The sequence below is a fragment of the Ammospiza caudacuta genome, chromosome 2, assembly GCF_027887145.1.
Source record: "Ammospiza caudacuta isolate bAmmCau1 chromosome 2, bAmmCau1.pri, whole genome shotgun sequence".
NCBI classification, from domain to species: Eukaryota; Metazoa; Chordata; class Aves; order Passeriformes; family Passerellidae; genus Ammospiza; species Ammospiza caudacuta.
The window spans coordinates 35863769-35877906 of NC_080594.1; the positions used below are offsets into that span (position 1 = coordinate 35863769).

The following is a 14138-nucleotide window of genomic DNA, read 5'->3' on the forward strand; positions in this document are numbered from 1 at the left end:
TAATAAATGGTATTTTTACTTCAAGTTTATTAAATGCAACAGAAAACAGAAAAAATAAAGGCAATGCCTTGCATCAAGATGGAAAAATATGTTTTTTAGTATCTAAACTTGTTTATGAGGAAAAATAATGATAAAATACACAAACCAAACATGGAAAATCTGTAATTATGTGCTGAGCTTCTCTGAAACTGAATCCTCCTGACTGCTAAAGAACAGAAGTTTATTCTCTAAATGCCACCCCAGGATATTGTTGTTTACCATCGGCATTTAAAAACAGAAAGCAAAAGGTTCAGAAAGAACCTATCAGCTCCTGGTATTTTTCACACCAAATACATATGGAAATTTATGGCAAGAACTGAATCACATTCTGTTGGCATTTCTTTCTTGAAAAGCTAAACCCTGAATGTACTAATCAAATCTTTCTCATCCTGACTCAGATCCTAGACTTGCTTCAGATGCTGTGTCCTGGATTTCAGAGAATCATAGAATCCTAGAATGGTTTGGGTTGAAAGGAATCTTGAAGATCCTCTAATTCCAACTCCCTGCCATGGACAGGGACAGCTTCCACTAGACCAGGTTGCTCAAAGCCTCATCCAGCCCAGCCTCAAACACTGCCAGGGATGGGGCAGCCACAGCTTCTCAGGGCAACCTGTGCCAGTGCTTCACCACCCTCACAGAGAAGAATTTCTTCCTAATACCAAATCTACATCTGCCCTCTCACAGCTATGGTGCAGTAGTTGAGGATGAATGTGCTGTGAGCTTTGTAGGTCAGCTTAAAGGGATGTGGTATAATGTAGCATTTGTGGGTTTTAAAACTGAGGAGTTTTAAGCAAAGGATGTGTGAAGGATGGGAGACTCCTAGCACAGGTTCAGGTAACTTACAAATCATAATAGTAATACTGAAGCCTGAAGACAACATTTTATTATTAATCTCTTGCTTGAAAAGCTGTCTGGCACAAGCAAAACTACAAAAATATTGGAGTCGAAGACAGACTGAAGGAGGAAGCAAGAATGACAGGAAGGCCATGAGGTAGACTGGTAGCTGGGCAAAGAAGCAGGGTTGCACTCTTGGGTCTCCTATTTCTGGAATTCTGATTGTGTTAAAACTGCTAAAGGGTTTTAGTCCAAAAAACACCTCCAAAATCAACTTTGCAATGACACATCCCAATTCCAACACCTTGTATGGCTTCTGTAGCATTCTTCCTGGGAATTAAGGCACTACTATAACAAAAAAAAAAAAATCCATTTTCTCCAGCCTATTCCAGAGATGGTGGCAGACCAAGCTCATACATTCTGTTTGTCAGAAAAATGCATAGAAACTATTGAACACTTAGGAAGGGAGAGGAGGGAGGAGGAGTGTCTTTAACAAGCTTTATCTAAGTCATCCACAGAGACTTGAGCACCACTTTGACTTCAAATATGTTTTTAAACCCACCAAACTCATTGACTTAAATTCATTCAAGTAAATGCACTACAGTGAATGCAAATGGGATTACTCACAGGCCAAACCTGACATGTTAAATGTATTGCAGAGTAAGGGTAGAAAACTAAGGCCTGAATGTAGAAGCAATAGTGAAGGAGATTGCATTGTGCTATAGAACAACAGCAGCATGTATGAGACCTACCAAATAGGAGGTTTTTTTTTTTTGCATTGAATCAAACATATTGGTGCTTTCACACTGGAAAGAAATAAAAGAAATAGAGCATCTGATTGCCTTTCAATGCACTGTCATCTCCCCTTTCTTTAAAAAAAAAGATTTTTTTGGCTTGAAAAATTGTGACTTTTTTTACACTTGTTATTGAATCCGTTTGTCCCCTTTATAGCATCTCTGTTTGAAAATCTTAGAAGGAGCAGGTTTGTTATACTTTTGAATATAACACCCTAAAACAGGCTCCTTCACAAAAGCCCATATTGTGAGCCGCTATAATGAACACTGAAATTGTGGTTTATTGTTATGGAGGACGAAGATAGCAGAATGTGAGTGAGAAGTGGTTACTCTCTAAGAAAGAAATGAGGAAAGGTGGTTTCTGTCTGCTCCCGAGTATTGTAGCAATTCCTACCTAGGGCTGGTCATTTAAAAATCGTCTAGCAGGATAGTAACGTGCCAAGGAAATCTTTTTGCACTGCTAGAGCCACAAGGTACAAATAGGGTCTGTAATTACCATTAGTAACCTTGCAACTTAGGAAATGACAAAAAAACATGAGGAAATTGACTGAATTCCCACCAGATGAAGGGTTTTCTTTTTGTAAGGAAAGGTGCTGAAAAACTGAAAATTCTCCTACAGTTCATCAAAAATAGCCCTGTAAATTTGCACCATCCATATGCACATTCCTCTGCAACAGTGTTTCTATTCCCAACTCATTCATGTCTTTATAAATTTAACTCCTCTCAACTTTTCATTTCTCTCTCCCTCACAACTTGGGTTGACTTTCCAAATAGAAAGGTTACCTCCATAAAACATAATGAAGGATTTTTTTAAAGCTATTTTTAAAGACTGAACTGTTGTATTTACCTGACTTAAGTAAGTTTCCAGCACTTCTCCATGGACATGCAGTTCTTGTCGTCTCAGTTTTATGGCCTAATTCCCAGATGGTTTAGATACCTTACTTTCAACGGAGTTCTGTTGTCAGAGAGTTTGCCTCATAGCTTTTCTTTGGTAGATTATTATTTTTTTCTGCTACTCCTTGTGTCTAGATTTTACTTCTGCTACAAGTAGAAGTGCCATCAACACCTCACATTTTTCCTGACTTCTCTGGCACATGACAAACACAAAGAATCACACTCGTCTCAATTACATACTCAACCACCAGTTTCTTTCCGTCTTTGGCTCATGATTGCTCCTCATAATTTTAAAAGCTTCCATAAACTTGCTGGACTGGATGTAAAAAACCAGGCTTTCTAATATGGACCTTTCCATTTCCGTGTTCATTTTCCCTCTATAAAAGCACAAAACTCTTCTGCTCTGAATCATTTATATTTGGAAAGGACTTTCTTGTCCTACAATGCAGTGTTTCTAGTTCTGTTTGTTTCTTTCATCATACTGCTGTCCGCATAACATATAAAATTTCACATTTTTTTCCTTTTTTAAAATTCTACTTTAAGGCCAATTAGTTGCAGTAGCCATTCGTATTTTTGGCAGACTTCTGTGTATGGAGATCCAATCCCAGCCGAATCACAAACTGATCTGGAGTACAGCTCACAACAGAAGCATCCTTCTGTCTTTACTTACTCTACTCAGAAAAATCCCACTGACCCCAGAAAGGGTTACTTAGAAGTAAAAGCCTGTAAAATCAGATTCCTTGATATAGTTATATTTTTTCAGGAGTGTGGGACCCTTCTCACATCCCTGCACACATGTCAGGGAGTGGAGTAAAAAAATCAGCATTCTGGTTCTGGTGCAGTAGTGCAGCAAACATAATGCTTTTTTGCAGCACCTTTTATTTTGCTTTTGCTTTGGCTGGCTCCCAAACAATCCTTTTTATGATGTTTTATCCTTTATATCTCTCCTCCTCATTCTCAGTTCTGTTGGTTTTTGTTGCTCTTTGGAGCTTTGATTAACCACACTGGCTTTATGCTGCAGAATCGCACTCAATGAATGGCAAGGGGTATGATTTATTTTCTGAGTCACTGCTCAAAAAAGAAACTTGAATCAATCAAAAACCAGACAAGGGAGTGTGACACCACAAAGTGATATGCTGGGAGGTGCTTATAGCAAAAAGGACAGGTGGTCTTTGATAGCTGACTTACATTGCAGGTCACTAATCACAGAGATTAGCAGCAAGGTGATAGACAGTGCCTGTTCTGGGAGGCAGCATGTCATATCATCCAATTTTCTGTCAAAATGTGAGGGTTTAAACAGTACCGATAGCTTTATGTACTTCCCATATAGTTATGGCAACAGGATGATGAGAAAGCTGGAAGAGTGAAATATCTTGTCTGCAAGAAAACGTGTGCATGAGCTCTGGTGGGTTGATTCCACCTCCACCTTTGTGCTGAAGGAAGCAAAAGGACTACTTTTCACTTCTCATTTGTTTTCCTCTACAAAACTGCCTATGCAAAAATGGTATTATTTTACTTGTCAAGGCATGGTTTTGTCTTCCTGAACTCAATCTCATTTCACTGCTTAGGGCAATATTTTTCCCTATTTTTTATTGCTGCTGCCCCTTGTAGAATGAGCACAGCCATAGGATGCCGAGCAGTAAGCTTAATTTTATATTCCCTCCTTTGGGCTGCACAAATCGAATCATTAACTAAGACCTAAAGCTAGTAAGTAGTGAGCAAGTATCCTTTCTTACACTTTATAGAGGAAGAGATGAGCCACGGGAAGTCAAAGTGAATTGCTTAAGGTGGTACAAGAATAAAACAACACAACTCAGGGCAGCAACTTCATCTCCAAGGCTGAGTCTGATACTGAGCCCTTGATTTTTTTGAGAACCAAGTCACATAAGCATAGTAGAATAATTAATTTAAAAAACTGTGGCCAATGCATGCCTGAAATCATTGTTGGAGAACAGTAGCATGAACCTCAGGTATTATTAACAAGATGCTCTTTCATGTTCGGAAGGACTGTGGAGCATGGACAATTGCAGTTGTAACTGACCTATGAAATCCCATGGTGAGTGATGAAAACCCCAGAATCAAAAGAGAGACAGATTTTCACCTTCTATATAAACCTTCTCAGACACCAACAGATACTGGGGGCAAACCAGCAATGTTATTTGGGAAATTAGCTCCAACTCAAGACCACTAAGCTGCAATCAAAGAAGTTGCGAGTTCAGATGATTAAATGACTTTGTGTTAGTGATTATTAATATCCTACACCAAATTAAGTCATCACCTTCTTTCATCATATTTGAAAGAAGGCAATCCACTCTGACAATCCTACCATGTCCATGAGGATGGAATGCCTTGTTCAAGTCTCCTTATTGTGATTTCACAGGCTCAAGGAAAGGCTTGGGCTGGAGGGAACTTTAAAGATCATCTAGTTCCAACCTCACTGCCATAGGCAGGGATGCTATGCACTAGTTCAGGTTCTTTAGAGCCCCATACAACCTGACCTTGAAAAACGTGGCCTTCTTTATAGAAAATACTGAACCTGAGCAATCTTATTTGGTCATTTTTATTTGTCAAAAATTGTCTAAGATATTGCCTCCCATTCTACCTCATCTAAACCACAAAGCTGGCATAAATGTAGAGGTGAAAGTTCTTTCTGATGCATTCAGCAAATACTTCAGCATGTACTCAGGGGTTATTCAAATCAAATTGGTATTGCCTGGTGATCAGAGTCAGCAATGATCTGATCTTAGCAAATACACTACTGTGGCTTAAACAGTGTGATGCAATTTACCATGTTTCTGGGAGATTCTTCCATAACATAAAGGATTCCTGTGTTTTTTATTAAATCTTAAGCTTCAGATTTATAACAGAGGTTCAAACCCCAAGAGATCTTCGTAAGAAATAAATTAAGCTATAGGTATAACATCCCCTCACATTTTTGGCAAAGACTTAGGAAAGAAGCAGGCACAAGAGAGGAGGAGAATGAAGAGTTGAATTAATACTGCTTGGCTTCAATCCAGTACTCAAAGAAGGTAACAAAACCTCCCTTTTCTGGTCTCAACCACTAGGCCTTTCTTCTGCTGGTAAGAGACTTGCTAGACAGTTGGTAATGCCTTGTCCAAAAGATGTGGTTTGTGACCTTTTCATGAATAAATCTAAAACTGCATTAAGATGGAGGCCCAGGAAAGCTTGAAACAGTAGTGGTGGGAAAACATGGAGGAGGCTGGAATGCAATTATCTCAGTTATTTCTGGTTTGCAACTCCCTAAGTCTTCTGTCATGGGCTGGAATATTTAACTTGTGCTAGTGGAAGATTTTAGGGCCTGAAGTTAAAAATTCTTTTGAATGATTTTTGTCCAGTATAAGCAGTCTGCAGTTGCAGCCATCAGAATCCTACTCTGGATTACTTCAAAATAGAAATTACTTTGGAAAAACATCTTAGTTTTATACTGAAATTCTCATTATGAGTCTATTAGCCATTCTTGGATGAAGTGGGTTTTCTTCAGAACCTCAATTTAATAGAGAGTGCATAATGGCATTTAAATAATAAATGCTGCAAGATACAGCCTGACCACGTACACTCTTTTATGATCAGCCTACAAATTTTTCCTAACTGTCTTTGTCAGACTCAAGGTTTGGGTATATGATCAGCAAATCTCAAGAGTGACAAAGAACTGGTGACATAAAATGCTGGTATTCATTGAAAGTATTCCCATTCTTTCTCCATTACCCACATTTTGCTAATTTGGGCTCTTACCTGGGATACAGGAAGCTATAATTTATGTCCTTCATCTGCGTCAGGACAAACTTTTGAATGTGTCTCAAGACTCCTAGGTGAAAGCCCTTGGCATAGCCTTTCTCAATCTGTTTGGGAGAATTCTTCTTTTTTCTTCCAGAAAATAAAAACATAGCCTCGGGTTTGTTTGTTAAAAAAAAAACCCCAACAAACAAAAAAACAAAAAAAAACCCCAACAACAAAAAAACAAACCAAAAAACCCCAAAACAAACAAAAAAGAAAATATTTTCTAGTCACAGAACTGTAGAATGGATTCCATGACAACAAATAAGATGTCTTTGTTTTAGAAGGGTCCTTAAGGATCACCTGCTTTTAATTCCTTGCCATGGACAGCGACATCTTTCACTAGACCAGGTTACTCAAAACCCTTTCCAACCTGCCCATGAACACTTACGGGATGGGGCACCTACAATTCTCCTGGGCACCCTGTGCCAGTGTCTCATCTCTTAGACAGCAAGAAAAGCCTGGTACAGGACTCACTCAGGGTGTTAAGCTTTATAGCCACTCCTGGGTAAGCTTTGTGTCTAATTCTCAGTGTTCTGTTGCGGTCTACAGGACATCTTTGTAATTAAATTGTGACTCAAATGAAAATGTAGCAACAATCCCAAGACAATTCCCATGCACACCTTGTGCCATCCAACCTCTTTATTCCACAATTAGGTAAGTGAATTCCGATGCCTAAATACACTAGCTCCGTATCCCTACTTTCCTGTCAACAAATTGAATAAGGAAACTATCCATCTTTATTACCCCTGTATAGATTGGATGCAGTCAATTTGGAAGACAAAAAGGGGACAGTGGTTGTGAACTTAGGAATCAAGGTTTCACCTGTATCCACTTCAGTAAATTTCTCTGCAGGACCACTGGGTGTGACAGTCCCTCATGAGTATGTCCTCAGAGAGTTTGCCTAATCACATTTGACTCTAAATACTTTTGGCCTTCACCACATCCTGTGTGCAGTGCCTCAATGTGACTGTGTGTGGCGTGAACAAGTAATTTTTTCATTTGAAGTAACTGTTTATGGTCTTTTTCATGGGAGCATTGATGAACCATCAGCCTTTTCCATAAGAAAAGAGGCTTTGAACTCATACCCACTCTCAGATGTATCTTTTTGCTATTACACATTATTTCTGAAAAGAGCTGAATGGAGGCTGAGACTCCTTTAGGAAAGAAAGCATGTCTGCCTTTTCTGCCTGCAGCCACCACCCTGTATCCATATTCCTCAGCAAAGGTATCACGTTGATGTGCACCTCCTGTTTGAAACAGAGTTCAGAGCATCCTCTGTTCTACACCTTTCAGATGCAGCCTGGGGTTTGAGCAGCTCACAGGATGACAGCTGGAATTGAAGGAGACCTGTAGCATAAAACTTCCAAGATCTGAATTTTTTCTCCTTTTTGTCATTGTCTTGACTGTGAAAATAGAAAAGTAGTTTTGGACAGCACTACCTTTCACTACTGCCATTGAATAGCAGGGAATGCCATAAGCTCAACTGAATTTGGAGGAATATACTTAGAATTATGCTCAAAAAGTATTGCTAGGGACAGATTTATTTTGTATCTGCCTATTTATTAAGACTAATTCTATAGACACTGCAGAACAATAAGACGAAAAGCTTCCTGCAGCAGGGGGAAGCTCTTACCTAATGAGGCAGGACACTCAGAGTAGGGAAAAAGTATTACCATCCCTCTTTTACAGGCAAGGGCAACTATCTTACCCAGTTACTTGAATTCATGTAAGCAACCCAGGAAACTCCTGCAGGATTAGTCACAAGGCCAACCTGTCCTTGTCTTACTGCAGTATCACATGTAAAAATGTCCCTGCTCTTGTCACGGATGCTTTGGTACTGGGTAATCTCTCCTTGACTTCCTTTAGCGGTGGGAGAAACCAACCTATTTTCTTGTTCTGATAAAATTCCCTAAAGGGTTGAACTCCAAACTTTATTAAAGTTTATTAAAACATGAATTATCCCTAAAAAAATACTGCAAGGGCTCATGAATTGATTCATTTTAGGACTTCTCTGTGAGATAATCAGAGTGCATTGAGAGATGCCAGGGATTGATTAATCAGTGTAACCCCTACTGTGTCCAGAGCTTCACTTTCAACAGCACAATAAGCTTATGCAGTAGGAAGTGTATTTTTCTTAAGTAAAATGTCTATGGGGAAAAAAAGAGAGAGGTAAAAACAGTAAATTAGAAATAGAAAGTGTTTGGGGTTTTTTCTGAAACAAAGGGCGCCTTCATTGGAATAAAAAGGAGGAGTATCACCTCTAGGAAGAGATTTTTAGCACATGCAAGACAACTTACTCCTGATTGCTGGGCATCTTAGCACTGCATGTACAGGGATACGGAGAAAAGGCTCTAGGGAGACCTTACAGCACCTTCCAGTGCCTGAAGGGGCTACAAGAGAGCTAGAGAGGGCAATTTGCAAGGGCATGGAGTGATAGGACAAGGGGGAATGACTTTGGACAGACAGAGGGTAGGATTAGATTAACTATAAGGAAGAAATTCTTCCCTGTGTGGGTGCTGCTACACAGGCACAGGTTGCCCAGAAAAGCTGTGGCTGCCCCATCCCTGGCAGTGTCCAAGGCCAGGTTGGGGCTTTGAGCAACTGGTTTAGCAAAAGGTGTCCCTGCTCATTAAATGATCTTTAAGGTCCCTTTCAAACCCAAATCTTTCATGATTCTGTGATTCAATCACCTTCAAAAACAGACATCAATACGCTCTTCCAGATGTATAAATGCCACTTGACTGAAAGGTGAATTAAGGAGGGATCTTGACAAGGTAATGACAACTGATACTGTAGTTCAGGTAAAAAAATCAAGCATTACATTTATTCTATTCTTGCAAAATGCTGCTTTTCTACTTGCCCAAATCTAACAGAGTAACAGTAGGGTTTATTTTTACTGTTTTTTGGGTTTTTTTTTTTTAACACACAGCAAAAACTCAGATTTCTTACTGATTTAGCCTTCAAGTCCATTTTCATCTCTCCCATTTTACAGGCAGGACAGACCAACAGAAAGGAGGTGACCTGACCAAATAATGCAGGAAGTCAGTGGCACAGACTACACAAATCCCAGCTCCTGTTTGCACATCAGAAGCCTGTTTACTGGAGTTCTTGGATTCTGTGCCAGTAATAATGAAATTCAATCATCTTTCAGTTGGTAAAATGCTAGATAAGAGATTAAGGGGTTTATCTAAGTACAAACTGAAAAATGAATTCTGCACTGTTGGTATTAAGATCACTAGTTTAGAGACTAAGTGATAAATCTTCTGGTTTGTCATAGGAAAATATCTTATATTTGACTTTCTGTGGCAAGACAGAATGACTTATTAAATCTTTCTTATAAGAACAAGTTTTGATAACATTTAACAGAATGAGTTGAAAGGCCCACTCTTTTGCTGAAGAAAAGCTTTGCTGCCATGCTAAGGAATCCATCTTAAAGAATATTCAGCAAAAAGACATTGTGGGAAGAAAAAGAAAAAGCAAATAAAGGAGCTGAGGAGGGGAGAAAGCAATTGAAGATGTAAATGTCTCTTCTTAGTCATACCTTTACTGACTAGCTAGACCAAAGTTTAGAAGTAATTGAACTAGCTCTCAGTCCACAAAAGATGCAAGTAGATTGCAAAACAGAGTGGGATTACATTAGTTTACACTAAACCAAGAGTAATTAGTGTTTGAGCAGTGCTTAAAAAGCAAAAAGTGGTATATAAATGTTAATTATTACTATTTGTTTCAAATGGATGCAGCAAACACAATCTTTTATATGCCTTAGGAAGTAAAAGACAATGAAGCAAAACTCACTAACAGCCTCCATCATGGAGAACTATCAGATCACACTTGGGAAAACACATGGAACCTTATTCAGTGGCTGTCTCTCAATCCTGTTTCATGTGAAGTCATAGGTGACTGTCTGTCTCTGGAAAGCCTATATTCTGAGAAATGATAAAAAAACAACAAAGCCTACCCAAAGCACAAAGGTTACCAGCTCCACCAATATCAAAATAATAAGAGAATTTAAGAGATGGAGACCATAGTTTTCAGTAGCAAGTAAACCACCTTCATTTTGGGCCATGCAACAGTTGCTGAGATGAAGAGATAGTTATGTCTACTGCTGAGAAGCAAGAGCAAGACTGGGAAATAGCACCAGTTTCTCCTATGCCCTGCTGTACCACTAATTTATTGTGTGATCCTGGACAAGGCATTTAACCTTCTGGGCCCATTTTATGAGAAACAGATATAACCATTCTCCAGCTGTTTCACAGCCAAGTAAAAGGTCTTTTTTGATGCTTTTAAGCATGTCATTTCAATAAATAATTTATGAGACATATCACTATTAAGAAGATGTCTGAGAGAGTCTAGGAGTCTAACAAGAAACTTATGAGGTGAGATCATACAGTTTCAGGATGGATTCTGGGCTATAACATGCTAATGATTTGCAAAGATTATTAGGTTTGTTGGAACCATGGACATAAAAGAACCCTAAAGTACAATGCTTATCTACTTTTTTGCAATAAATTTTCTACCAATTTCCTTCCCACCTTGGCAAACTCTTGCAGAGAAGAATGATAAATAGCAGGGGTCTAACCACATCCTAAGTTTTAAAAATCGCAAGGGATAATTCAATTACAAAAAGTAATTTGTATAAAAGAAATATTTTGCCAGGATATGAGCTAATAAAAACCTATATTTAAGCTCACGATTTCCAAGGCAGTATACAAATGTTAATTTATTAGCAATCATGTCTGTAAAGGAAGCAGTACAGATGGAGACAGAGGAGACAGCAACATCCTCAGTCACACACTCCTGAAGCCAAATGTCTTATTGTACATATCATTGCCCAAGTGAGGCTGGATCAATGCTTGCATCTGTTGGATGCAGAAATCTGCAGGAAATCCAATTGCCAAGAATCCTTTAAACATAAGTTTGTTTTCACCAAAGTGCAGGCTCCTGGGTTTGAAAATGTCAACCTCAGTAGAGGAATGGTTCCCTGTTTCAATGTTTCTGATGACAAACCCTACTTGAGATGTTCCCTCCTGCGAGTGCTCAGCCACCCTGCTGCTTCCTGCCTCCCTGGAGATACTGATGCAGCTGTTCATAAAACCACACCATAAGCAGATCAGGGAAATTGTCTGCAAATTAAAAGAAAAAGAGCCCTTATCTCCCAAATCCTCACCTTTTTATTTTTGTAGCCTACCCCGACTTTATTCAAGTGAGATTAATATCAATCTGGTTTTATAGGGGCACTTCATAATTAGATGCAAGGCTCAAGCAAGAGGAAATACAAACTGGGATGGGAAGGAAAACAGATTGAGATACTCTTTTCTATCATCTAAGTTGGCAGATGGAGCTGTTTCCACTTTGGGTCATGCATGCAATAACTTGCCTGACCTAAAAATCCTATTTCTAACCAGTTTTCAAGCAATAGAACTGGAGGGTTCTAATAACCACTCCAGAATATCTTTTCCAGCACTGGCCCCTTCCATCTATGGGCAGAGGTACATTTTGTGACTCTGAGAGATAGCATTGCTCCATTCCTTGACAAGAGAGCTGCTGCTGCTCCATGGAAGTCGCCTTGCCATGCTGAAACCCCAAGGGCTTTCAGGGGCTTCCATGTCCACAGCTCATCTTTTCCTCCTCCTTGCGTACAGAGCAAAGTTTCTCTGCCCTTAACTGGAATTTCTGTTGAGACTTTATTCTCTCTTCCATTACCTTTATCATACTGTTTTCAAGAAGAGTTGAAAACTGATGTAAGCAAATCAGTTAAATGCAGCCAATATATTTTCCTCCCTTCACTTCCTTGTTTTCCTTTCCTTTTTTCCTTTTTTTTCCTTTCTTTTTATTTCAGTAGCAATTCTTGGTATCCCATGTAGGAAAAATTAATGTTAAAAACAACTCAGACCCTTCTTACTACTTTTTAGCTTTTTCCTTTGGAAATCATGCTGTGTATAAGCTATATCTTAAGGTATTCCACAAATCACTAGTTTTATTTCTATATTTCTGACCAATGAGGAGTGAATCTGTTGTGTCATTTCCTGACTGGCATTGAGTTTTATACCACCATGGCTTTTGTGAACTGTGCATCTGATCCAAAGGCTTTTAAATTACTTAGAAGTATTTTCCATTCATTTCACTTGGGGAGTAAAATGGGGCTTTATAAGCTCAGCTCTCTGTACAAAACCTTTTAATGTTCATTTTTATGGTATGGGCTGCACTGCATCATATTTCAGTCTCCAAAAGTGTCAGTGCTGAGGACAAAAAGGAATGAAATTAAGAAATTGGAGTCTTTTGAAAATCTCCTTCTCAGGTTGAGCCAAAATGAAACTATGAAGAAACTTGTAAGAGAGCACATTGGCAATTTTCTCAGATGCAACCTGTGACCTTGGGAGCTGCTGATTTGCCCCCATGGACCCTTGAGGGGGCCTGGGTTTGATGGAGCAGTTTTTTCTCTAAAATTAGGCTCCTTTCTGACATAATAAGCATAGTACCTTTTATGATTAAGGCATTTTAAAAATTTTCTTTCCATAATTATATGTAGCTGGGGTCTGGAGCAGTCCAGCCTTCAAGCTGTCAATAAACACGTTTAGTGCCGAGTTGGGTCATTAGGCTTACAAACAGGTTGAACCTAAACACTGGGGTTTTTAAGCTGATTTCTTGGGTAGGTAAAGAGATATTTACATTTTCATTTAGTTTGAGTGATACCAGCACCTGCCACGTGCTCTAAACAAAGCAGTTAACCCATAACTCCCTCTGTCAACTCCTTTTGATGAAAAGCAAAGCAGATAAATTAATGGCTCCCCTGAGAGGAGAGAACTGAGAAGGCTCATGTAAACAAACACCTCCCAAAATACAACTGTATTAATGGAAATGGAAATAAAAGAGAAAATGCCTCTCTCCATCCTTGATAGGCACAGCAGGCTGGAGGCAAACACAATGAAACTAAAGGTGGGGAACACACACCAGGCTCGTAGGGGCTCACTCAGAGGCCATTAGTGCAGATGGAAATATTTCAGTCCAGCTGACACCACTGGCAGCTTTTTTGGTGCATCTGACTTTGTAAATGTGACCTCTGCCCCTCTATGCTGGCATGGACACAAGGTCCTGCTGCTGGGAGTTGCACCCTGCAAACAGTAATTAAAAGTGAAAAGAGGTGAAATATGTGATTCTTTTAAAAATCTGTCTTGCTCTTAGGGAAATATAGAGGATGATCCATGCTCCTTGGCTTTTTCACCCACCTGAGGGTGGGCTTCAGTATCTTCAGCTGCTCTGTCTCAAATGTGCTGAGGGTATGGTGCTGTGACATAAACTGAAGAACACTCAACTACTTCATCTGTGAAGGGATAATGTTAGGACACTTTGATGTCATAGATTCATTGAATGATCTGGGCTGGAAAGGACCTTAAGATTATCTAGTTCCAGCCCCCCTGCCATGGGTAGGGACACCTTCCACTGGAAGATGATGGGGATGACAATCTTATAAAAAGCCAAGTGTGCAGGTCAGTTGATTGGGCTCTAGACAGGGATAAATCTAATTAAGAGAATTTTTTCCTCCCATCTCTATGACCTACCTCTCTCAAATATGTTTTTCCCCTTTTCTCTGTAATGGGAAATTGGATTTTAGTTTCTTTTCCTGTAACTGCTTTGGAGTGGTCCTGGGTACCACAAGGCTTGTGCACCTCACAGTCCTCCAAGGCAGAGGAATGTCTGCACAGACAAAAAAATTACAGATCTCTTCCCTATCTCACCCTGGCTGGTTATTTTTATCCATGCACGTCTCCTTCCTTGAGA

General features: G+C 39.4%; 1 protein-coding gene across 1 annotated transcript in view; it reads right to left on the reverse strand.

Moving 5' to 3' along the window:
* Positions 1-14138, reverse strand: part of TENM4 (teneurin transmembrane protein 4) — a 387133-nt gene that overhangs the window by 335726 nt on the left and 37269 nt on the right. The gene's annotated exons all lie outside the window — the stretch shown is intronic.